The sequence below is a fragment of the Protopterus annectens genome, chromosome 2.part0 (assembly GCF_019279795.1).
Source record: "Protopterus annectens isolate FY-2018-M chromosome 2.part0, PAN1.0, whole genome shotgun sequence".
Lineage (NCBI taxonomy): Eukaryota > Metazoa > Chordata > Ceratodontiformes > Protopteridae > Protopterus > Protopterus annectens.
Window position 1 is genome coordinate 538,787,796 of NC_056728.1, and position 26,311 is coordinate 538,814,106.

Genomic DNA, 26,311 nt, shown 5'->3' on the forward strand with positions numbered 1-26,311 from the left:
AAATGCTTATCCACCTAGCCCAACAGAAAAGTATATGTTGGCAAACATCATTGCACAGTAGACTGCCTCTTATCCAGTCTCACTGGGAATGGACCTTAGGCTGGATAAACAAATGTCTGGTTAATCCAGAAAAGGCATTACCCAAATAGCATTTATAGATCATAAATCAGCTAGAATAACAGTATTTTTGTTACTATTCATTTTCTTAATGAATATGAAGTCTAAACTCAAATGTCTGACATTATTTAACCCAGAGGTGGATGAAGTATTGTTCTTCTCTGTTGTCTTTTGCTAAGGCTATGGCAGAAATTTGATGGCCGGTTAAAGAGAAGGCCAGTTAAAGAGAGGCCAGACAAGAGGGAGTTTTATTTATAACAAAATGACTTGTGATCTTTGTCTCGATTGTGATTGCTGCCACTATATTAGTTGCATCATCTCAGTCCAGCAAATGTCCATATGAACTACATCCAGTGAAGATGCATCCATAGTAACAACAAAGACACTAGGGTCATTCCCCAGTGTCCTTAGCCAAGGGGTGGGCAAAAACAATTAGTTGTGTTTACAGTTTTTGACATCTGTTAGGATGGCAGAGGGTTAAAGAAATGCCATAGTTACCCATTGAAGTTGACCAATACTTTTTGTTTTGTGGAGATGTACATGGTGATGAAGAGGCTTGACATTCATGAGGCTAAGCATCCTTTCACTGGTCAGTCACTTGCATGGGTTCCTCACTGAAGTTGTCACCCTTATGCTGCTCTCTTGTGATGAGGAATTCAACAAAAGCTTTTTCCTCTGCAAGCACCTCTGAGAAGCTTTACTGATCAGCATATATGAAATGTAATCAATCAGAAAAATATAACTGATGGGTAAACTGTCCCTTAACTTTCAGATAATTGGAACCATTGGCTTTCAGTTGTTCAGCAGTATCCTGCTGTAGTTGGATATTGTAGTTGGGTGCTGTGTGAGCAGTATCCTACTGTCGCTGGATGTTGTAGTTGGGTGCTGTGTGAGCAGTATCCTGCTGTATGTAGTTGGATGTTCTAGTTGGGTGCCGTGTGACGAGTATCCTACTGTAGGTGGATGTTGTAGTTGGGTGCTGTGTGAGCAGTATCCTGCTGTAGGTGGATGTTGTAGTTGGGTACTGTGTGAGCAGTATCCTGCTGTAGTTGGATGTTGTAGCTGGGTGCTGTGTGAGCAGTATCCTACTGTCGCTGGATGTTGTAGTTGGGTGCTGTGTGAGCAGTATCCTGCTGTATGTAGTTGGATATTGTAGTGGGTACTGTGTGAGCAGTATCCTGCTGTAGTTGGATGTTGTAGTTGGGTGCTGCGTGAGCAGTATCCTGCTGTAGTTGGATGTTGTAGCTGGGTGCTGTGTGAGCAGTATCCTACTGTTGCTGGATGTTGTAGTTGGGTGCTGTGTGAGCAGTATCCTGCTGTATGTAGTTGGATGTTCTAGTTGGGTGCCGTGTGACGAGTATCCTACTGTAGGTGGATGTTGTAGTTGGGTGCTGCGTGAGCAGTATCCTGCTGTAGTTGGATGTTGTAGTTGGGTGCTGTGTGAGCAGTATCCTACTGTCGCTGGATGTTGTAGTTGGGTGCTGTGTGAGCAGTATCCTGCTGTATGTAGTTGGATATTGTAGTGGGTACTGTGTGAGCAGTATCCTGCTGTAGTTGGATGTTGTAGTTGGGTGCTGCGTGAGCAGTATCCTGCTGTAGTTGGATGTTGTAGCTGGGTGCTGTGTGAGCAGTATCCTACTGTCGCTGGATGTTGTAGTTGGGTGCTGTGTGAGCAGTATCCTACTGTCGCTGGATGTTGTAGTTGGGTGCTGTGTGAGCAGTATCCTGCTGTATGTAGTTGGATATTGTAGTGGGTACTGTGTGAGCAGTATCCTGCTGTAGTTGGATGTTGTAGTTGGGTGCTGCGTGAGCAGTATCCTGCTGTAGTTGGATGTTGTAGCTGGGTGCTGTGTGAGCAGTATCCTACTGTCGCTGGATGTTGTAGTTGGGTGCTGTGTGAGCAGTATCCTGCTGTATGTAGTTGGATGTTCTAGTTGGGTGCCATGTGACGAGTATCCTACTGTAGGTGGATGTTGTAGTTGGGTGCTGCGTGAGCAGTATCCTGCTGTAGTTGGATGTTGTAGTTGGGTACTGTGTGAGCAGTATCCTGCTGTAGTTGGATGTTGTAGTTGGGTGCCGTCTGAGCAGTATCCTGCTGTATGTAGTTGGATGTTGTAGTTGGGTGCCATGTGAGCTGTATCCTGCTGTATGTAGTTGGATATTGTAGTGGGTGCTGTGTGAGCAGTATCCTACTGTCGCTGGATGTTGTAGTTGGGTGCTGTGTGAGCAGTATCCTGCTGTATGTAGTTGGATGTTCTAGTTGGGTGCCATGTGACGAGTATCCTACTGTAGGTGGATGTTGTAGTTGGGTGCTGCGTGAGCAGTATCCTGCTGTAGTTGGATGTTGTAGTTGGGTACTGTGTGAGCAGTATCCTGCTGTAGTTGGATGTTGTAGTTGGGTGCCGTCTGAGCAGTATCCTGCTGTATGTAGTTGGATGTTGTAGTTGGGTGCCATGTGAGCTGTATCCTGCTGTATGTAGTTGGATATTGTAGTGGGTGCTGCGTGAGCAGTATCCTGCTGTAGTTGGATGTTGTAGTTGGGTGCTGTGTGAACAGTATCCTGCTGTAGTTGGATGTTGTATTTGGGTGCTGTTTTTTCTAGGATCCTGGTCAAAGTAAAATTGTAGTCTATCGCCCTGACCTTGTGAAGTTCCATTATTTAGATATTAAAATCTAGAAAGTCAAGAATAAAGAGTCTGGAATTATTGTCTATCCTAATGCTTTTTGTGAAAGTGTGCTTACTCAGTTTTCAAGGGTCTGAAAATGTCATCATTGCGGTCAGCTCTTGTCTGATGAAATGCACTGGACTGATCCCTTCTTTCTGCTGTCGTAAACCAAAGACTTGAAGAATATTTCTTGTGTTATGGTTCTTGAGCTCACCAAGCCTAAGTTCTACTCCTGTAGGTGGATAAGACTTGCTATGCATACATCCCTTGTATTCCTTTAGGTCCTTCTGCTGCTTCCACAAGTAGTCTAATATGCCATGCAGCTCTTGATCATGCGCAGTGCCAACCTCCTCCATAGCTGCTGTATTAAATAACATTGTTTGAGACATCATGTTCAGCAAAATCAGGATCCGAGAAAAAACAGCTGAACTACTGAGACTGAGGTCATGCTGTTGTCTTAGTAACACAGTGGGATATCATATGTGCCTGCAAAACCACTAAATTCAGATTTGGCACACAAAACATTGATATGAATCAGTTAGTCTACGGCCAGTTGTTTACACTAAAACTCTTTAGTGGATTGATGATCTAGAATAACAATCTAGAATAATTACTGCTTATTTCCCCATGAAATGCATGGAGCAGGATGTTTAAGGATGTTACATTCCTACATTCCTGACAATGTTCCCCATGAGTCTTCATGACCTTTATAGTTTTCCTTTAAAATACTTCAACAAAAGTTACTTCTCCTATAACAACTTTAAAAAAGCAGCTTGACAAATTAGAACTAGCAATGTTCCACTTATTCCAAATGACTCTGTTCTCCTGTGGTTACCAGTTTAACAATTCAGCTGAGAATTACCCACTGCCCATATCTGGGAACATCTAATTCTCTGCACAAGCATGACTGCCAGGACTAGACAATATGTTACTTCTCTCAAGTGACTCTGATTTCCCCGGGTAGCTGTCTAAACAAGGGATTCAACTGGGTCCTCACTCAGTACCCATATTTGGGAAAAGTTAACTATGTGTAGGAGATTCAAAAGCAAGCACGCCATGAGTATGGGATGCACCTTTCCTGGCGGACTCCTACAGTATGCGGTTGTCTTTCCTGACTCTGTTGTAGTGAATACTTTGAGATATGTCTATAATTACTAATCATATGGCATTAATTGTGACTGTGGTACACACTTTTGCTTCTAGTTATAAAGGCCAAACAGAGAAAGACAAAAGACAATGCTAGTTAACTCTGTGATGCGTCTACTGCTAATATCCTTCAGTATATAATACTATAGCATCCACATGCAGCAGTAGCAACAGTAAAAACAGCTCACTCACATTATGCTCCACTTCTGCTGGACACCTGGGGTCAGAATGCTATTGTATATAAAAGTATATACTGGTATCTTCAGATCACGGCTGTCCTAGCTGAGTTTCACATATAGTATGCGTAGTAATCTCTCCCTGCGCTTTATTCTAAGCTAAGATCATAATGAAATGGCTAATCCCTCTGTATTTGGCTCTTTTCCTTACTGGCAACTACTAACTATTCCTTACTGTGCAGGATGCAGGTCAAAGATTATTGTACTTTAAGGTAAGCCATTTGTCTTGTATGAACTGATGTGATGACTGATTGCTTCTGTATAGCAAGTGTTGTAAGCACTGTTTAGGCAAAATAGACTTTCTGTTTCCTGAGTTACATTCAGTGTTCTACACTTTTATGAGAATTAAAACGTATCCATTCTTGTCACTACTCCAGCTAATCTTACGTTATTCACTGTAGCATAATGTGGATGCTTACGGCTAGCATCCAAATAATCCATTGTTTAGAGCTATTGTAGTTATAATATTTACAGGCAGAAGCACGCTGGAATGCCACTAAGTGAATTGCTGTTTGAGAAACACAATAATGTAGTCTATTCCTCTCTGGTAGATAGCTCACCATACAGATGACTGTGGTCTTGTCTAATTGATGTTCTGTACATTTGGGATAGACCATTCTGTGACAATTGCAGATGATATGTTAGTTCTATATATTTAATTGCATTCAGCTTTATGCATCACATTAGCATTTGATGGTATCTACACATTTAATTGAGATGCTGTTTAGTGTATGAAAGCTGAACTTAGTGTATTTTATGTTTCCAGAGGTTAATTGTTATGGGACTTGCTGTGTTACCATGAAAATATGTTGTTGGTATTGTATTTAGCCATTATTGACTACTGTGCCCTGAGGCGAATAGCAAGAAATGGTACCATTTCATCACTGTTATGCATAATTACATCCTTAGTGAGGTCTGCAGCAGTAATTTAGCATCTAAAACCACTAACTGAACCAACAATTAAGATAATTTAATAGTGCAGTATTCCTAATTAGCTACAGGTAATAATACAGCTGAATTAAAAACACTTTGACAGATCATAAGGGGCTGCAAAATTACTGGCAAATGTCAGACCTGCCACTTAACATCGTGACCAGTACAGGTTAATATAAGCCAACTCTTAGACAGTGATAGAAATGCATAGACAACATCTCCCTTTTATACAGATACTGCTGTAGCTGAGAAGTATTTACTGGCCACAATCCTGCTAGGATTAGGAAATAGGCTGATTCCTATAACTGACTCTCATTTCCTATGGCAGCTAGTTCCATGAGGAAGTGAAATGTGAAGTCATTCACTGTCATTTGTGGGGAAAGCTGACTATGTAGAAAGGATTCAAAAGCAAACAAATACACTCTAAGGATGAGAGTCACTATTCCTGTTGGACTCTTATGAGGCAGTTCTAAAAATGAATGCGTGTCTCTTCCAACCATCTGTTTAATATTTACTAATCATGAAGCATCAATAGTTATAATAGTGTACGCTCTTGCTACTGATTATACAGGCTACACAAACAAAAGGTAGTGCTAAGTGAATGTCTGACACCTTTACTTTGCCATGTACTGGATATGAAAACTACTATACTAGCATAACAAGAGACTTGAATCACTTCCCATGGGTTTAATGAAAGCTTTTCATATTATTCTTCAGTTTCATGTGACAAGGAAAACTGAAGAAAAGCTTTATTGTGAAAATTGTGCTTTACCGCTTTCGTTTTTGGTTTATTCCTTCTGGTGGTGTGTCTAGGTTTGTGAGCTTCTGAATTTATTGTGAAAATGTTCACATAGCATACCTGGACACAATCAAGCTATTCAATACCATACCATGTGCTAATGTAATAAACAAACTGAATGAGCTACAGATTAATGTGCATAAGGTCACTATGACAGCCAACTAGCTTAGGGACAGGATTCATACAGTAACAGTAAGATGTTCATCCTCTAAGAGCATGAAGATGACAAGTGGAGTTCCTTGGGGATCTTTGCTGGCCCGTTATTCTGAATTTACTTATCATATCTCCATATACAAAACAAGGATCACTGGTTAACAACTGTTTGTATGGGTGGCCACAGTGGTGCAGTGGTTAGCATTGTCGCCTCACAGCAAGAGGTTCTCCAGTTCGATCCTCGGCTGAGGTGCCTTCTGTGCAGAGTCTGCATGTCCTCGCTGTGGTCATGTGGGTTTCCTCCGGGTGCTCTGGTTTCCTCCCACATCCCAAAGACATGCTGCAGGTGGATCGGGCACTCTAAATTGGCCCTAGGTGTGAGTGGGTATGTGTGTGTGCCTTCTGCGGAAGGTTGGGCGCTGGGCTGGCAACTTGACACTGTAAAACTCTACTGCCAATCATGAGTGGACAGGTGATCCGCTGTGGCAAGCCCTAACTGGGAAAAGCCGAAAGAAGAAGAAGGAGACATTGTCAAGTACTCCTCTGATACACAGGCACTCTAACAGGAACTTACACTTGCCAATAGCTGGTGTACAAAAATGGGCTCAAACCAAGACCTAAAAGGTTTAAGATTGTATCTTGTACATCACTTCAAAATGCAAAGGTAGTGACAGACCTGGGTGCTTGGGTGGATAGCTCCCTCATGTGTGAAATACTTTAAACCTGCATAGCTCATAGCAAAAGGTATTTCCTCCAGATCAAAAGAAGTTCTCATCTCCTTATACTCTATTCTGATTAGATCCATCATTGTTATACTCTATTCTGATTAGATCCATCATTGACTACAATGTACCCTTTCGGATGTACCTTACTAAGCATATCAAGCAATTTTAAGGGCCCCAAGGGTTTTAACTAAAATTATCTTGAACTCAAAAGACCTAACCTACCAAATGAGACTAGAAGCTTTATCTCTATATTCAGTATCATACTGAATTTTTAGGTGTGATCCGTGAACAGTTTCATATTTTTTCTGGGGGTGTAAACCTTGGGTGTAGATGATTGTCACTGCTGAAAAGACACCCCGACCCCATGTGCAAAAATAGGAAAAAGAGGTTTTAGATGGATGGATGGATGGATGTGTGCATCGCTTATAGGGATATAAGGGATACAGTAGTCCACAAACTCTTATATTTCCAAAAATCAAACAGCCCAACTAGCAATTAGGTCAGAGGTCTAAACCTACTCCAACAAATAAATAAGGCAAGGTGGAGAGATTGGTTTGTCTCACAGAGCCTTCTCCTTCTCTGGAAAAAACTTTCTTTCCAAATAAAGCAGTGTGATACACTGTCTGCCTTTAAGAATGCATAACTTCCTCGGTCATCCTTGGAAAAGAAGTCAAGGTCTAAGTATAGGTATTGGCAAGGCAGTAATGGCTTTGCAGCACAGATGTCTTATGATCCTAAGAACATAAAAATGAAACAGTCCATGAAATATAATTATCTTTCTTTTTATCAGATGACTTCAAAAGAACTATAAAACAAAATTATACCAACTAGTTCAGTTCTCCAGCTTTTCCTCTCCTTTAGTGAGATTTTCAAGTCAAACATCTGCATAATGTTATGCCACCTACAAATAACTGCAAATTTAAACTGATTACAAGAAAACATCTTGTTAGGCATAATTCTGAGCATTTCTGTGAATTTGTGCAGAGCTGATAGATCTAAATTCTCCTGGCTGTGTGCAGAGTTGGAATCTATTCCCATTTGATATTCCAAACTGATAAGCAGACTTTTTGCAACTCAATTTGCACTGTGCTGTATTTATATATTTGCTTTATATATATATATATATATACTGTATTGTTTCTGTCCTTTGTTGGTGTCTGCAATGTGTTTGTTTCTCAGGGTAGCTCAAAAGCTAGTTTCAGGTGGAGGGTTGTTGAGCCAGCCCAGCTGTTTGTCATTGCCTGAGGTGTATTTTCTGTGTTGCTCTTCCAGTACAAACTGCATTTCTGGGAATTTGTGCAGAGCTGATATATTTAAATTCTCCTGGCTGTGTGCAGAGTTGGAATCTATTCCCATCTGATATTCCAAACTGATAAGCAGACTTTTTGCAACTCAATTTGCACTGTGCTGTATTTATATATTTGCTGTATTGTTTCTGTCCTTCGTTGTTGTCTGCACTGTGTTTGTTTTTTCCCTGCCCTCCCTCCCAATTATTGTAGTAGTGTTAAACTTGGTGGCTTTAGACTTGCCTGCCCCTGCTGTAAATCTGATTTTGGTCACTGGTCTCAGTCCAATCTCATTTGATCACTCAACATAGTGCAGTGAGATTATTGGGGTAGGACTACCCCCTTGCTTCTTTGACTTTGAACACTCTTCCCTGTCCTATCTCATCAGCTCAGTGTACTAAGTAGAGAGAGAGCATTTGGGCAGGCCTACCCCCTTAGTTTCCTAATCTTGAACTATAAAACCCTCTCTCCATAAGTCTGCCCTATCATTTGGAACACTATGTCAGGACAATCCCCATCACTTTCTCCTGCCAGCCTGGTCAACATGGGTATACTGAGACAGTGTAGCAACTGCCTCATGTTTACTGATAACCCTCTTCTCCTAGCACATAATATTTTCACCTTTGAAAAATGCATGTACAGCAGTAACCTCGCTCACACCACAATCAGTAATCCTGACAAAGAGGAGATTGCCAGCACAAACACCACACGACTCACATCACATAGCCAAGCACAACACACAGACACCTAGCCAAAGGTCCTCAATAAAAGCTTGCCTAAAAAGCAGAGGCCTCCAAAACACAATCACAAACATTCCACACACAACACCAAACACATCACACACAGCAGACAACACACCAGTGTCTCACAAACACAGCCGATATGGCAATACAATAAACCATCATAGCCCATAAGACATAATAAACCAAACACACTAGTCATTGGTGACTCAGTTGTGAAACACACCAATGTCCCCCTCACCAGGCTTGACAAGGAGAAGGTCATGGTGAGTTGTCTGTCTGGTGCCAGAATCTGCCACATCACACACGCATTTACGTGTCTGCACAACAAGTACAAGTATGACTCTGTCATTGTACATATTGGTGTGAATGACTTAAATCATACCTTCCTGGACTATATGAAGTGAAACATGATTGAACTCTCAAGAGTATGTGTTCCAGGCAGGTATGAACCTAGCCTAAAGCAGCATCCTAACTTCACCAAGAATTATACCACAATACTAACAAAAAATAATTGACTTCAACAATTGGCTTAGTTTCTGGTGTCATTTCAAGGGGATCCAGTATCTGTCTACCTGGGATGACATGGTCGACAGGCCTCGATGCTTTGCCAGAGATGGCCTTTACCTGTCACCACTGGGTTTTTGGATCCTGGCCAAGGCTCTTGCCTCCCCCATTGTGCCTTTTTTAGGCAATGTCCCAAAGACAAACATTCCAACATAAATGATCTGTCTAAAAGCAAATTGAAGGTCATGCTGCTTAACGCTAGGAGCTTAAACCCTAAAGTGGATGCACTGTAAGCCCTCCTTGTACTGGAAGATGCTGATGTCTGTGCAGTCACGGAAACTTGGTTCAAGGCTGCAGACAACACCCTTGCCTTACCAGGCTATACCTCATTCCACACATTCTAACTGCAAAATTAGGTCAGGAAGACTAAGGGTGGTGGAGTCTCTATCTTCATCAAGGACAGGCATACCTCCAGACTGGTTTGCCAGCATGATGCACTGGAATGACTCCAGGTACAACTGACAGTTGGCAAGACACCTATCCAAGTTATAGCTAGCTATAGACCCCCTTCCATGACTCAGGACCACCCACTCTTCTTACCTGAATCTACTAGACTCCATCAAGGTACCCCCTAACACCCTGATCCTTGGTGACTTCAACTACCCCACCATAGACTGGGTGAACTATACTTGCACTAATGCACTGTCTCAATGATTCCTCGACTTCATCAATTCTAACGCACTAGACCACCCTGTCTCATTCCCTACAAGGGGAGATAACATTCTGGGCTTGGTTCTCACCAATATGGATAAAGGCTGCACCACTTCCACAGTATGTCCTTTCCTGGTTAGATCAGAACATTGGACTGTCTCATTCAAAGTTTCTATCCCACCCAACCCTTCCAGCCGAAATCTAGCTAAAAAACTTCTAAAAAGCTGACTACACCCTCCTAAGGGAGGCTATCTGTAGCTTCATACCACCGTCCCCTCCAGAAGATGCAGACAACTATGCTGAACAGTACGCCAATGCATTTTACAAACACCTGTACAACTGCATGGACTCAGCCATACCCAGTAGAACTAAAACCTGCTTCTCAAGGAAAGACAAACCTGTTTGGTGGCCATTGTCTATCAACAAGCTTTACAATAAAAGGAAGAAACTGTTGTCAATGGGTAAAGGGGAACAAATTCCAAATTGGAAAAACTCCCTTCTTAGCCTTAAGCAAATTAGAGCACTAGTGAAAACCTCCAAGGCCAATTATGAATCGAAACTAGCCTCCATAACAAAGGAAAACCATAAAGTCTTCTTCAGTTACATCAGGAACCTCCATGGCAAAGCCCAGGTTTGATCCGAATTAGTACTTAACAGTATCACTTACATTGATCTTATTAACTTAGCCAACCTGCTAGCAGATAGGTTAAGTGCAAACTTCACCCCCTGTCCCCCCAAAGGCCCTTTCAACATCCCAGATACTTATCTCGCACCTCACATTTTCATAGATCAAGTGTTACAGGCCCTATCCAAGGCAAAAAACACAGCTTCCATGGGACCTGATAGTATCCCAGGATGTATTCTGCACCATCTCTAGCAAGAACTGGCTTTGCCATTGAGCACCCTTTTCAACCACAGCCTAAGTACTGGCTTCATTCCAGCAGAGTGGAGAACCGCCATTATCATCCCCTTGCACAAAACATGGTGCCACTACTGACCCTGGAAACTATCACCACATTAGCTTGACAAGTCTGATCTGTAAAGCCATGGTGCGTATTATTATGGATCTCATAAACAAGGATATAGGCAATCTCCAAGCACATGATCCCACCCAGTCCAAATTCATCAAGGGCAGATCTTGCCTGTTGAACCTGGTTGATTTCCTTGAGACTGTCGCCAAGGCTCTGGATGAGGGAAAGTCAGTACATACAGCTTACCATGACTTGGCCAAGGCCTTTGACACAATCCCCCACTCGGGCACCATCAAAAAAGCTAACACAACTTGGCATAAATCCCTATCTCATCAGGTGGGTGGTCAACTGGCTCACCAACAGGGCTCTCAAAGTCAAAATAGGCACCTCCACCTCTGATAGCAGACCTGTCACTAGTGGAGTTCTCCAGGGATCTGTCCTAGGACCCCTACTATTTGGCATCTATTTCTCGGAGGTACAGGCAAAGACAAAAGGCCTGTGGCTGACCAAATTTGCTGATGACTGTAATTTGGGTGCTGTCATTAATGCCCCAGTCGATATTAACCTACCACAAGAGGTTCTCACAGCAACTAATGACTGGTGCCAAAATCATGGCCTCAAGCTAAATGCAAAAAAAGTATCATCATACCATTCTGCAGAAACACGACCCCTACTGATTACCACATCAATGGCAACCCCAACTAAGCACACAACCTGTGGTGAAAGACCTGGTCACTCAGGTTGATAACAACCTCACATTCAACCATGATGTAGCGGCAGTATTCAGAAAAGCCTTTTACTTGATTCATCTCATAAGTAAAGGGTCTGCATCCAGAGAAAAGGAGGTTATTACCTGTCTATACTCCTCCCTCATTAGACCAGTAATTGAGTATAATGCCCTGGTTGGGATGTACCTCTCCAAACATTTGCACCAACTGGAAAGGTCACTGAAATACCTCACAAAGAGAATACATGGCCTCCAACACCTGCCCTATGCAGACAGGCTCAAATCACTATCACTCTACTTGGTATCGTATAGATTGCTCAGGGTGATCTGTATCTTGCCTACAAGGCAATCTCGGACCCTGCCCTACTAGAGATGCTCCATATCCATAAGTCTAACTCCTCATGCAGTACCCGCTCAAAAGGCCTGAACCTAATATGTGACATTAACAAAACCTGCTGGAGAGACAGGTTTGTCTCCCAGAGGCTGTCCTGTCTCTGGAATAGACTTCCCATACACATCAAACAGAGCATCTCGCTGACCCTCTTCAAGCACAACCTTGATGAGTGGATGGGAAACCACAAGTTCATCCCAGGGGTTCCACCTGTGTCCCTCATTGACAGGAGAATCAGATGCTGACTGAGGTTTATTTTGGGGGATAAACTCTTAGCTAGGCTTGTAAGGTCCCCAGGGCCATTAGCTTAGTAACCTCATATGAACCTATGATCCTATGATTACACATCCCTGTACTTCTTTACTATAATCCATTTATTATATTCCATAACAAATAAGAATGTTGATCAATATATAAATGCTGAAATAGAGTTGGAAACATGAAGGGCAATATAAAACATCTAATATGTCAGTATGCAAGCAATTCACATGCTCACATTGTCATACTGGCAAGAGAATAAGGCAATAAACTCTTCTGTGAAAGCAGAATGCACTGAAAAGCTGTCTGTGCTATTTGATTAATACACAAAGAAGAGATGGGGGGAGGGGCAACTCAGTGGAAAACTACTTCCAAGGCCATACTGACAGAATTATCCAGAATCAGTTTGGTGTAACCAGTACAGTGAAGGATCCTAAATACAATGTAAGTACAAGTCCTGACTTATACATTTGGTGACCGTGTATCATAAAACAGAGGTAATTGCCTACTTTGAAGTAGTCAGATGGGAATAATTAGACACAGTGCTGAAAGGAAGCAGATTGCAAAGTTTGTGTGTGTGTGTGTGTGTGTGTGTGTGTGTGTGTGTGTGTGTGTGTGTGTGTGTGCGTGTGTGTGCGTGTCTGTGTGTATGCACATGCATGTATTTTTGATCACTCAAACAATGATGCCAAATAAGTTCTTTTATGTGCAAAGTACAATAAAAGGTATTATATTCTCCGAGAAGAAAGCAGTTGAAATGAGAGAAATGGCAGAGGAATAAAGGAGGATTTCTTCCCCAGGTATTTCACTGCTAAACAACATAGACAACTTGGTTTAATCAAACACCGGACAGGGAAAATGGATGCCAACTTCCATACAGCCTTAGTATTTCATTAGAGGTCAGTAAGGTCAATGCATTTGCTTAATGCATGGGAGTGGGGTCCTATACATGATATAAGACACAAACTTAGATGAGAGTACAATAAATCATTATTTAACCTGAACCTACATTAGAGTACAAGAAATCAGTATTTAGCTGTGAGGCATGGCTTTTTATTTCCTACAAAAATGTAATTTACAAAATGACAATATGTAATCAAAGACGAAATCAAGAAATTAAAATTATAGATTCATTTCATAGTGCCTTGCATGTGCTAAAAAAGTGAACATGGGATGTTAACATGACAAGCTGATCAGAGATATTTTAGTCGTTGACCTTAGAGACACGATTGGATGGCATATAGCAGTCTGACATTTGAGAAAGCCAGGTCCAAGCAGGTCAGGCAATAACAAACAGAAATTGGAAGTGACATGGGTAATTCACTAAATGGTGTGTCCAGTGGGATTACTTACCATTCAATGATGATTGGTTTAGTTGAAAATTGAAAAGTTATTACAGCTGATCTAAAACCAGAGGTTCAAAAATTACCAACTTTTTAATTTTTTGGAGATTATGGAATAGCAAGGGAATTTATTCTTCCCCACTTAAGTGCGATCTTGGAGTTGGTATATATAATTAGCAGGGAGAGACAGAAGAGCTTACTCCTTGTAAAAAAAAGATGTGTGGTATTGTTTCAGCATTTTTCCAATCAGTCTTATAACTTTGATTATTTAAGGTTGATATCTGGAAATTTAGGAAAATTCATAATTCCGGTCAATGAAAAAAAAAAAAAAAACACAAGCTCAAAAGTAAGTCACAAAAATGGGTTCATGAAAAAGCATTTGTAAGAATGCAAATGATGCACAAAACATGTAGAAAATATGGCAAGTTAGGTTTATTTAACAATTGTTTGATGGGAAAATCCAACTGGGATGTAACCAATTTTCATTGGAGGCCCAAGGAGAAAAGCTCCACAGACGTTTGACAACAATACAGAATAAAAGCTCCACAGACATTTGAGAACAATACAGACTAAAAGCATCACAGACATTCGACAACAATACAGACTAAAAGCTCCACAGATGTTTGAGAACAATACAGAATAAAAGCTCCACAGACATTTGAGAACAATACAGACTAAAAGCATCACAGACATTCGACAACAATACAGACTAAAAGCTCCACAGATGTTTGAAGAAATTACATAATGGTGACTAATTATCATACATTACATTTTGGAACATTTGCTGACCTTAATAAAAGTAATTGTTTCAGACTTGTATACATCTGATAATGAGATCAAATAAAAGGGAAAATACATTCCATTCTTGGTGTAAAATAGTCCAGGCATTATGTCTGGTGCCCAAATATTCAGAAAGCAAGATGCTGATTTAAGAAATTGGTAGATTCTCTTGGCACATGAGTCAGCAAAGTATACTGACATTTGTCATGCCTTTAGGAAACAGCAAAAAGCTGTGTTTTAGAATATATTTTCCTTCAGTCAGAATTTTAAAGCAGGATAGTGAGGGAGATGAGCAGTACATCTGGGTGGTGTAGTGCTATGTGGATACAATGCAATACAATTGGATGGTGTAGTGCTATGTGGATACAATGCAATACAATTGGATGGTGTAGTGCTATGTGGATACAATGCAATACAACTGGATGGTGTAGTGCTATATGGGTACAATGCAATACAATGAATGGAAGGAACAGTATGTGTCTCACATACTACCCCCTTCTCTGGAACAGGCTTCTCCTCCATGGGAAGTTGAGTTCTTTCCTAACCTAATTCACGTTTAACTTGGACCATTGATGGGAACTGGAAATTTCACCCTGTTCTAGCACGTATGTCTCTAGTAGACAGAGGCAGCCTAAAAATGACTGACCACTCATGTCCAAGTCTACATGTACCCCTTAAAATATCTCTAGGGCATCAAAACTAGTCGTATACATTTGAGAACCATGGCTAGGTTTAAATGTGCCCCATGGTGTCTTAAGCATAGTGATAATTTATGCACCTATGAACCCATAGCAACCTGGTCTTATCTGGCTTTAAACATAATCCAATTTCTGCAACAGTTCTGCTTTATAGTGATGAGCAACTCCAGTCTATTGTGTTCTCCATGTGAAACATGAAGTTCATGGCTATTAAGCTGTTGAATTATATATATATAGATACATTGAGCTTACATATACAATTTATAGGACTTTTGTGGAAGAATCTCCTATTATAAACTGTAGGACACAGTAGAGAAAGGCAAGCTTATTGCAAAACTCTATCTGGACATTATGCTATATTATTTATTATATTCAGGGCTAAATGCCCTTTCCGCACTAAAATGATTCAGAGACCTATCTCAGACATTGATATAATATCCAATGAACTTAAATTGCTATTGTGACACCTTGCTATAGGACTAATCAGTATGTCATTACTGATTGACTGAATCATACTCATCAAATGTGCAATTGCTTAGGTACTGCTAATGACAATGTCCCAGTGACCTTGATGTAGATTTCTTTGTTGTAAATTGCTGGGGGGATTGCTTTGGCAGACATTGTGCAAACATTGATTTGGCTGCACAACTGGTTTAACATAATGAGGACAGTTGCTCTTTCTCTGTGCTTGTGTGATCTTAGAGTTAGTATATATTGGTTGCAGATGGCATCTGGAGCCTACTGTTTCCCACTTGATGCAGGAGGGTTTGCCCCCTTTAAAAACATTTTCTTTTTATAAGGGTGTTGAGTTCAAGAGTACATCTACATGAAGACCATGAATTTTGATTCTTATGATCACTTGAGTGGTGAAAGATTACAGGGTGATCACTGCATACTATCTTGATCAGGTGCCTTAGAGCTTTCAAATCTCTGATACAAATGCTTCTTAAAAATGTTTGCAATGTTGTTAACAATATGTGTGTTTTTTGATGAAAATGTTTTGAGGCTTGACTTGTTTTGGTGAACATACTGAGACAAGTTGTATTGATGTAACAATAGAAGCTTAGCTGAGTGGAAACTGCTCTTTTTGTAAATATATCAGCTACAGCAGAACCTTCACTCTTCCATAGAAACTAATTTCTAATTTTTCTCTTTGCTTACTGCAATAGTACAATGTTTTTACTGAGCACAGTGCAGACCATGCCATGCTTTCCATGAAGGGAAGGTTAACTGAAATTAAAAGAAATGATCTTATGATTTTTCTAATATTTTAAGAAAAAGGGAGATGGTTTGCATGTTGTGCATCATAAAGCTTTAAATTCAGTGTTGCTATGACCATATAGACTAAAGAAATAGGCGGGACATTTGCTGAGCTGACATCACTAAAAACATGAATCAGTTATATCATTGGATTATTTTTGTACATTTTTTATCTGTATTTTTATTTTACAGGTTGCTCTAACTGTTTAAAATCAGTGTAATTGAATGATTTCAATGAATATCTTTTAAAAGGATATCTTAATTTCCTCTACCTCTTTTTATCTGGTATGCAACCTATATAATATTTTTAGTGTTAGAAACGTATACTTTAATTTTCAACAATACTTATTAATAAATAACTTCCTGGAGCTGACTTCTAAATGGTAGAAGCTAAAGTATATGACCTTCTTGTTCGGGTAGCTTAGCAGGATGAATGAATTAATTCAGACAAAAATGTACACTTTATGACGATTTCTTTTTACAAAAGATTTGTGGGCAGTATCTTTATTATCTTGGTTACAATGAACAGGACATAGCTCAGTTCACCACCTATATTAATTTTTGTATCAGTGTTTTGAAATGTACCTTATTTTATGAATATTTTTCCATTAGTTGTTTGGATGCAACAATCTATAGGAATTAGAAAGAGAGAGAGGGAGATAAGATTATCACCTGGATGCATGTGAAACAGGTGAAAATTAACAACTACTCATACAAAGATAGCAAGCATTCACACTATACTTATGAAAATATTGGTAAATCCTGATTTTATAGAGCTTCAAGGTTAACTACTGATTATGTTAACATTGAAAGAGAACTTAAATCTCTGAGAAAGGGGTTATGGCGAGTATCGGCAGAGACAGCTGTCAATTTAGTTTGAGAACATGGAAAAACAGAGCTAAACCCTACTTCTGTACAAGTGTGCTGTAAGACCAGAAATGATGAAAAGAAGAGCTTTTGTTTTTTCATCAACTAAAGTAACAACTTTTATATTCTTATGAGTGTTGCAAGGATAACTGTGATATGCTGTTTGTTTCCATAACTGTCATTAAGAGTTGTAGCACAGTGACCAAGCTTCACTTTTAGGCAGTCAAGAATGCTCAGCCAGAGACTGTGTTATATTTTAAACCACAGTATTAAATGTCCACGGGTAAACAATGACAAATGAGCAGTTAAATGATGCATATCATTAAATCATGCTATAAACACTTCAGGTGCAACATCCATTCCCTGGCAAGGAATTTCTATTGTCTTCCTTAGCAGGTTGCAGCAGAAAAAAATGTTGTTTGACTGCACAGAACATGTTCAGCTTTCTTTGTGTTTAAGGAAATTATAAAGTTAAAGGAACAGAACAATAATTAGTAACTTAAATTAGAAGGAACATTGTGGCAAACAATGGCAAACACCCTCTTTAAACATTTCTCTGGTGAATCATATAGCTTTAAGTTCAATGAAACACTGACCCTATCTGCTAATGATAGAGGTTATGATTTGGTGGGACAGACTGAGCTCTGGGAATATGAATGGATTAATCACATCTCTAGATGTTTGAAGTTCATTAAGGTTAAATGAATTCAATAGTGTTAAACCTGTTTTGATATGGAGGGATTTAGCACATTGATTTTTATCTCATGAGGTATTTGGAACATTTTAAATATTTTAATTTGTTTACTTGCCTTTACAAGCAGCCTGTTAAAACCTATTTGGTATAAAAGATTATAAAAAGGTTACATTTTAGTATAAGGAACTCTGCTGTTGAATATTGAGCTGACCAGCCTTTTTTAACAAATGCACATTGACAGATAAAATGGTAATATGCAGAGTAATGGACCTATGATTAAACTCACAACTTGGTATCCACCTTTGAGTGGTTAAGAATGATCTGTACTGTTTCTCGTACTGACCCCGGGATTCAGTAAGCCATATTTTCTGTGCAGGAACAGTGTAGGAGCTCCTGCATGGAAAATGGCTGCCGAGCGATCCAGGATAGTGCCGTTTTCACTTACACGAGCGCCCCTACACTGTTCTAGCACGGAAAACTGGCACATATGCAAATCACCTCATTTGCTGGTGAAAGCCATGCAAATGAGGTGATTTTGTGATTCACCAAGCTGCACAGACGCCATGTAAGAACAGTGTCAATGCAGAAATGTATTCAGATAGTAATCAAATACATTTCTACATCTGACAAAATGGAGGCTTGACAGCTCATGTGAAAGCATGTATTATGTTTAATACATATGACAATGGCCAAATATAAGGCCATTGGCATTAAAAACAATTTATTTTTTTTTGTAAATTAAACTTTTTTTTTTTTGGCTGATTTCAGCCGTTTAAGCTTAGGGCAGCAGTGCACAAATGGGATCATGCCGATTCCAAAATGGTGGTCGACTAGTGAACAGCCTATGCACAGAGCTCCTCACCTCAACTACTTTTTCTAAGATACTACACACTTCGAAAAGAGCTACCTTACCTTCATTTCTTCGGTAACTGCATCACCTTCGCAGTGGGAAATAACTCATAATAGACTTCCATCATCTCGGGCTCTTCCACAGTGTTATTCCCACAAGTAACTCAGGGAGGCCTGCTCCTACTTGAAACACCTCTAACTCCACATGGCTAAACAGACAAAAACAACAAATGACTCTTTTACAATGGAAACTCAAACAATTAAAGCCAAAGCCTCAGCAATTTTTTCACCTGAAAAAGAAGTCCTTTCAAAAAGGCAGAGAACAAATAAACAAAATGCGGAGCCTATTAAAAGTGATACAATTAGTAAAGAAGACTCCAGCTTCCACATGGATGAGTTGAAGCAGGCCCTCCAGCCCATACAATCTGCCATACAAAGCTTCTCGGAACAACTTTCAACTATAGGTAAATCCATCAATCAAATTGTGGACAGAGTAGACACACTTGAGCAAAAAGTACAATCCAATGAATTCCAACTACAATCCTTATCAGATGATCTGCGTGCCAAAACAGCCTCTTTATTAGACCTACAGGCAAAACTTACAGATCTAGAAGCTAGAAGCAGACGTAATAATATATTAATAAGAGGTCTTCCAGAGAGCTACGACAGTCAAGGTTTACTTGCTATAACAAAACAAATATTTGAATCACTACTTCACCCAGAAGGGGGAAAAAATATCACAATTGAGAGAGCCCACCGTGCGCTTTATAAAAGACAAGATGCCTTAGCTCCTCGTCAAATATATACAAGACTACTGAATTTCCAGACAGCTCAACAGATCTTATATGCAGCAAAAAAAAATAAAAATTTCATGTGGAATAATCACAAATTAACTTTTACACAAGATTTACCCATCTCCATCAAGGAAAACAGACAGAAACTAGCTCCGTTTTGTTCAGACTTAATTAAAAGAAACATCAGATTTCAAATGCGTTACCCAAACACTTTGACTTTTTCCCAAAATGAAACCAAATATACTGTAACCTCCCAAAATGAAGCAAAAGAGATCTTCCTCAAAATATTTAACAAGATTCCAGACCTTGGATAAATTCACAATCTTCCAGCACAAGCGTTTCAGCAGTTTTACACTTCAAATGTTTAATTCACTCACCGGAGGCTTCAGGGTCATCGCCGCTCTCTAATTCAGCGCCAACATTGTCCTTCTAACAGTTTTGTGACTGTTTAAAACAGTAAAACATCCTTCCATATGTTTAAAGGCAGATCCACGTGTCAAGCAAGGAACACATCGTCGCCGCGAGGTTTCCAGAGGGACTCCTTTTACTGGGACGCTTGAAGTGTACGTTTGCTAGGTCTGTTCTCCTTCAATCGCGCTTATAGCGCTGATCATCATAATTAAGTCCTGATTACTGCATTCGGATCCCCTGTACATACTACAGGTTTACAAACGTTTTTTTTTTTTTTTTTTTTACTGTTGGGACACTCCAGTTTCGTGAATTGAGGACCAGGATGGTCTGTCTAAAATCCTCGACTCTATGTTGTAAAAAGCACACAAAGTAAAGGCATAAACACCTTCACTAACATATACACAACTCACATAGAAGCATAAGAGATGTCAGGAAGAGCTTTTCAGCTCTGACTGTAATTAATTAAACAAACCCATATCCTTAGCAAATCTAGTGCATTTGTAAAAACCAACACATAGATACACTTACAATATATTTCTGCTTTACTGAACTGGCTGCAGTTTACAGTTAGAGAAGTTTCCTTATAGAGTTGGGAAGTTAAGAAAGAAATAAGGCTCTGTGGGTCATTTGCTAATGGGGGCAGGGTGGCCATGGAGCCTGACATAATGTTGTAATACAAATGCAATGATTTAATTTAACTTAACTGGCAGCTAAAAGCTATGTAGGGGTTTTAAAGACCACATATACCCAAATCAGTAGTGCTTAAATCTGGTAAAGGGTAAACACAGAGAGAGGGAGGATCTCAACAACACAACAAGACTCTTAGTTTTAATTAGCTCTGCCATTATCAGAGTCTGCTCATTGGAAATACCTTCTTGCCCAAACAACACCACAACTACTTATTTTGTTTAGTTTTTCAACCATTTACAACTTTTGCTATACTGCCAAACTCACTAGTATCAGGCTCTTGTTTATGACGAACTTAATAATGCTTTAGGGTTATACCATCTCTACAATCTACCTGTTGTGTGCGAAATTCCATAAGAAATGCTACTACTTGTAATAAGTCTGTTATATATAGTATTTATAGATTTACATTTCTCACATACATTAAGCTTAAGCGTTTAGACTTATAAGCGTATGTTTATTTACATAAGGTCATACTTACATGACAAACTAGTAGGTGTAGCATCTACATACGGATGCTGTATGTGCATTGTAGTAGGGATCTAGTTTGATAACCCTTTGGATGAGAATGTTTATGTATATATGTATAGAACTGTTAGGGTTTTCTTTTGTTAGTTTTTATACTTCTTCGCCTAAGGGGTTCAGGTGGGTAGGCACCGGGGCATGTCAGAAGGAGTATTTTGCTACTTCCTCCTCTACATCCAAACTGTTTACTGACACAGATATGATATGGTTTTCCATATCCCTCTCAGCCTATTGCAAACACAAGGCAGTCTCTCTCCAACACACATTATTTTACCCAAATATTACATTAAGTCTCCAAATATATAATGTTCCCTTATACTCTGTTAGTTTTTAACTTACATGAGCTGGGCCGTTGACTCTTGGAACATCAAAGGCTTACAAAATACCACTAAAAGAAAACTGTTTCTCCACCTGCTTTTTAAATCCCAGGCTAATATTAGCTTTCTCCAGGAAACACACTTATCTGAAAATGAATGGGAGCATATAAAAAATAGAAAATGGATCAGGTCCATAATAAGTGCTGGTGATAGCACAAACTCGAAGGGGGTGGCCATTATAATTAAGAAACAATTCCAGGAACCTATCAATGAATATAAATCCGATACAAACGGCAGATGGTGTTATTTCACCTCTACACTCCCAGATTCCTCCAAACCAATTATGTTCTTGAACCTATATGGTCCTTGCTCTCAACAACAAACTTTTATCTTAGAAATCTATAACATACTAAACTCATTTCCAAATTACTTATTCATAGTAGGAGGGGACTGGAATGTGGTAATAGACCCTAGTCTAGATCGCACCAGCAAATCCTCCTCTTATAACTTCCAAGCTTCTATAGCCTTAGAGGAACTTATCTCAGATTTTAATCTTGTAGACACTATCACTTTTAGTAATATTTCGACCAAAGAAAATTTATATACCTTCTATTCTAACTGTCACAAATCTTGGTCACGTCTAGACTTCATTCTGATTTTGGACCCCCTATCTAAATTTAAAAATACTTTTAATATTGAACCCAGATCTCTCTCCGACCATGCAAAAATCTCTCTTAAAATTAGATTCAACACGTCTGATTTTACTTTTGCTAACTGGACCCTTAACAACAACCTACTAAATAATAAAGATATTTTAAATAAAATTAATAACATGTTGTTGGTTCTCGACATTAATCTTACAAAATCCCTAATCCCTCCAGACATTCAATGGGCGGCCTGTAAAGCTGAAATGAGAGGTTTTTTGATTAGCAAAGCTTCCTTTCTTAAAAAACTCAACGCTAAAAAAGAAAATACTCTATCCCTTAAACTCTCATCTTTAGAAAAAAGTCAGAGATTATCTCCAGACCCAAAAACTGAAGTACTGATCAACTCCACGCGCAAAGAATTGCTAGAACTTCACTCACAGAATTATTCCCTACAGGAACAAAAATGTATAGCAACATATTCTGAATGGGCTCAAACCCCCTCAAGAACTCTGGCAAGAATATTAAAAAATAATAACGGTGCTCCCAGAATATCCACCCTTCACTATCAAGGGAAAATTTACAATTCAGATTCTGAAATAATACATTTATTCTTTGAATTATTTTCAGATATCTATAGTAGCAATAAACAAGATACTTTAAAACCCCAGATGGAGTCTTTTCTTAATTCCATTAATTTCCCCTCTCTTGAACCAAATCAAGTCTCTCTCTTATCTGCCCCATTTACCATCCAAGAAGTCCATGACATCATAAACAACCTTAAAAAAGGCAAATCTCCGGGCCCTGATGGCTTCACTACTAACTTTTACAAAGCCTTTTGCCCAAAAATATCCTTCATCCTATTGAAAGTCTTTAACTGTATCATTAAGGAGGGTATTACTGACTTACATTGGAACAACTCAAAAACCATCTTACTATTAAAAAACAAACAAGACAAAGCAGACCCACACAATTACAGACCAATCTCGTTAATAAATGTTGACATTAAGATTCTTGCTGCTATTTTAGCTAATAGATTACAAAAGATACTCCGTCTTTAATTTCCCTGACCAAGCTGGTTTTATGAGCAATAGACACACATGGGATAATACCCTAACTTTGGATTCCCTAATACAATTTACCAAAAAAGACAAAAATCCAATATATGCCCTAACCTTGGATGCCTCTAAAGCTTTTGACAGAGTCAACTGGGACTTTTGTTTGCTACTTTGTTCCATTTCAATATACCTAAATCCTTCTCGGATATAATCAGAACACTTTATACAAAGTCCTACACATACCTTTATATAAACAAACAGAGATCCAAGCCAATATTGATTACTAATGGAACAAGACAGGGTTGCCCACTCTCACCCTTTCTCTTTAACATTTTTATCGAGCCCTTCTTCTTATATATCGCGCAGAATACACACCACAACATCCCTAAAATCCTAAACACACATGTCGCACTATCAGCTTTTGCAGATGATTTAAATCTATACTTCCAGTTTCCTAACTCAGACCTACCCAAAATCTTTGATGCCATTAAGTACTTCTCCACCGCATCAGATTACCTAATTAACAATAAAAAATCACATATTTTCCCAATCAATCCCAACTCCCACAAATCTTTCTATTTCCCCGAGTCCTCTTTACAAATAACATATAATCTTAAATATCTAGGTATCCATTTTGAACATAACAAAGCTTCCATGCTCCAAAATAATCTACTAAAAACATGGTCCACCATCCAGCAAGATCTACAAAGATGGAAACTTATGAATCTAGCCTTCTTGTCCAAAGTAGCAATAGTGAAAATGAATGTCTTACCCAGACTCTTATATCAATTCAATGCTTCGGATATAGTAGTCTTTAATAACTTCTTTTCCAAAATTGAAAAAGACCTAGCTAGGTTCATCTGGTTCCCGAAGTCAGTCAGGATTTCTTACTCTAAATTAACTTATCCTAAGGAGAAAGGGGGGTTAGGCCTTCCAAACTTTCAACTGTACTACAAGATCATCTGCTCAAACAGAGTCTGGTCTATTTCAAACTTTAGCAGCAAAAACCATACCCACTCTCCATCATGGTTGAAAATCTGGCATCACCATATTATTTCTAACAAAATTAATCCTCAGGCTATTCCCTTCCTATCCACTCTTTCTATAATCAATTGTAATTTAGCACATTCTCTGAAACATAAAATTAGGCTTTTCCAAAAACTTATTAAAGACATCAATCTGGAAAATATTCTACCCCTCCTCCAACCACTCCATCAAAATCCAAACATCAAAATCAACAATATGATGTTGGACCTTACTAAATTTCCTCTCATTAAAGATCTCAATGTATGGGACATCCTCAAACATAGATCAAAATCTCTTCCTGAGCTACGGTTAATTCTTGGAACCAATAACAAATACACAGTTATTCTTCGACAACTAAGAGAAATTATACTTGCACAACATTTCAATCTTCCTCCTAACCCTCAGGAAATTAACAAATTAATTGAAACTATATCTGTAATATCAAGCACTAAAAAAACAATTTCATCCTCTTACAAACTATTGAATACTGTGCTATACAACTCAAACTGTCTCTTTTCTAACTATTGGAATACTGTTGGTTCTCCTATTACAGAGGACCAAAAACTCTCAGCTATAAAATCTACTTTAGAACTCTCCCTTTTTAAAAAACTCTTATACACCCAACTGATGCTAAACAATAATTCCTATTTCACTCCTGTAATACTCAATAAATTTAATCCCAACTCATCCTCCTCGTGTACCTGTTGCCCCCATCTGAGAGCGGATCTAATACACATTATGTGGTATTGCAACCACTCTTACAAACTCTGGTGCTCTCTAAAAGTTCGTTTACAAAAAATGGGTTACTACACCTCAACCCTTTCGTGGGAAACTGCCATTCTCCATATTCCTACCTCCGAATTATCTAAAGTACAACTCCACATTTTAATTATTCTCTGTTCACTTATTAAACTATACATCACTAAAAATTGGTTAGATCGCACCAAACTTAGTTGGAATGGTTTCAGAGAGATGGCTTTCAAACACATCTCAGCTCATAAATTCATTATAAAAGGCCCCAAAAAGAGAGCTTATTTTGGTAAACTATGGAACAAACTTATAGATGTGATCCATACTGAATAACTTCCCATTCATACCTTGAGTATATCAGCTATCCCTATTCCTGTTAATCTACCGGAGAATCACTGCCAACCCAATTATTATTATATTTTTGCAATACCACTGCGGAGGAATGTAGCACTGTTGGTTGTAAATATTGTATATAATTGTTTTTGGTTAAATTGATTACAATGCTCTCATTGTGCTGTTCCTATCCTTCTCATATGTATCATTGCTAAACTATGTGGTTACTCACAATATTCTGTAATTATCCATCGTTGCATTTTAATGTGTATAACTGTAATGTATTTCCTCTCCCAGTATGCATTGTATCATACTTTGAAAAATAAAAGAATTATTTGAAAAAAAAAACAAATGGGATCATGCCGAAAATAAAAAAAAAATGAGAAAAGTCAATTTTAAGTTAATTCTGCATTTTACCATTATGGTCAATGACAAGCAGAATGTAAACAATACCAGGGAGCACTGGTTGTCAAAGGGAATGGGTCTGTTTTAGTGCAGTAACTAACGACCTACACACTGGGGTATGCAAATGAGCTGAGTTATACTGAATCACAAATTCCTTCAAAGTGTCAGCTTGTACCTAACCATGTAGGTGCAGCAACACAACAGTGCAAGTGTAACAGCTGAATGACTACATAAGGGGGGGTGTGTCATTCTTGCTGTAAACTCACTGGAGCTCTGTGGCCCATGTTTGCCCTTAGCTAAGCACAGCTAAGGAAGAGGGTGTGTCAGATATGCCTGAGCAGTGTGTACATAGCCTAACCGGGTGTGCGCGCCAAGCACTGGGTTTTAAACAAAAAAAAAAAAAAAGAGGAAATGGCAGCAGTTTTTACATTTGAACACTGGGTATGCATGGCACTCCTCTGGGCCTAAATAGGGAGGACCTGGGAAGAGGAAACAGCATTAGGA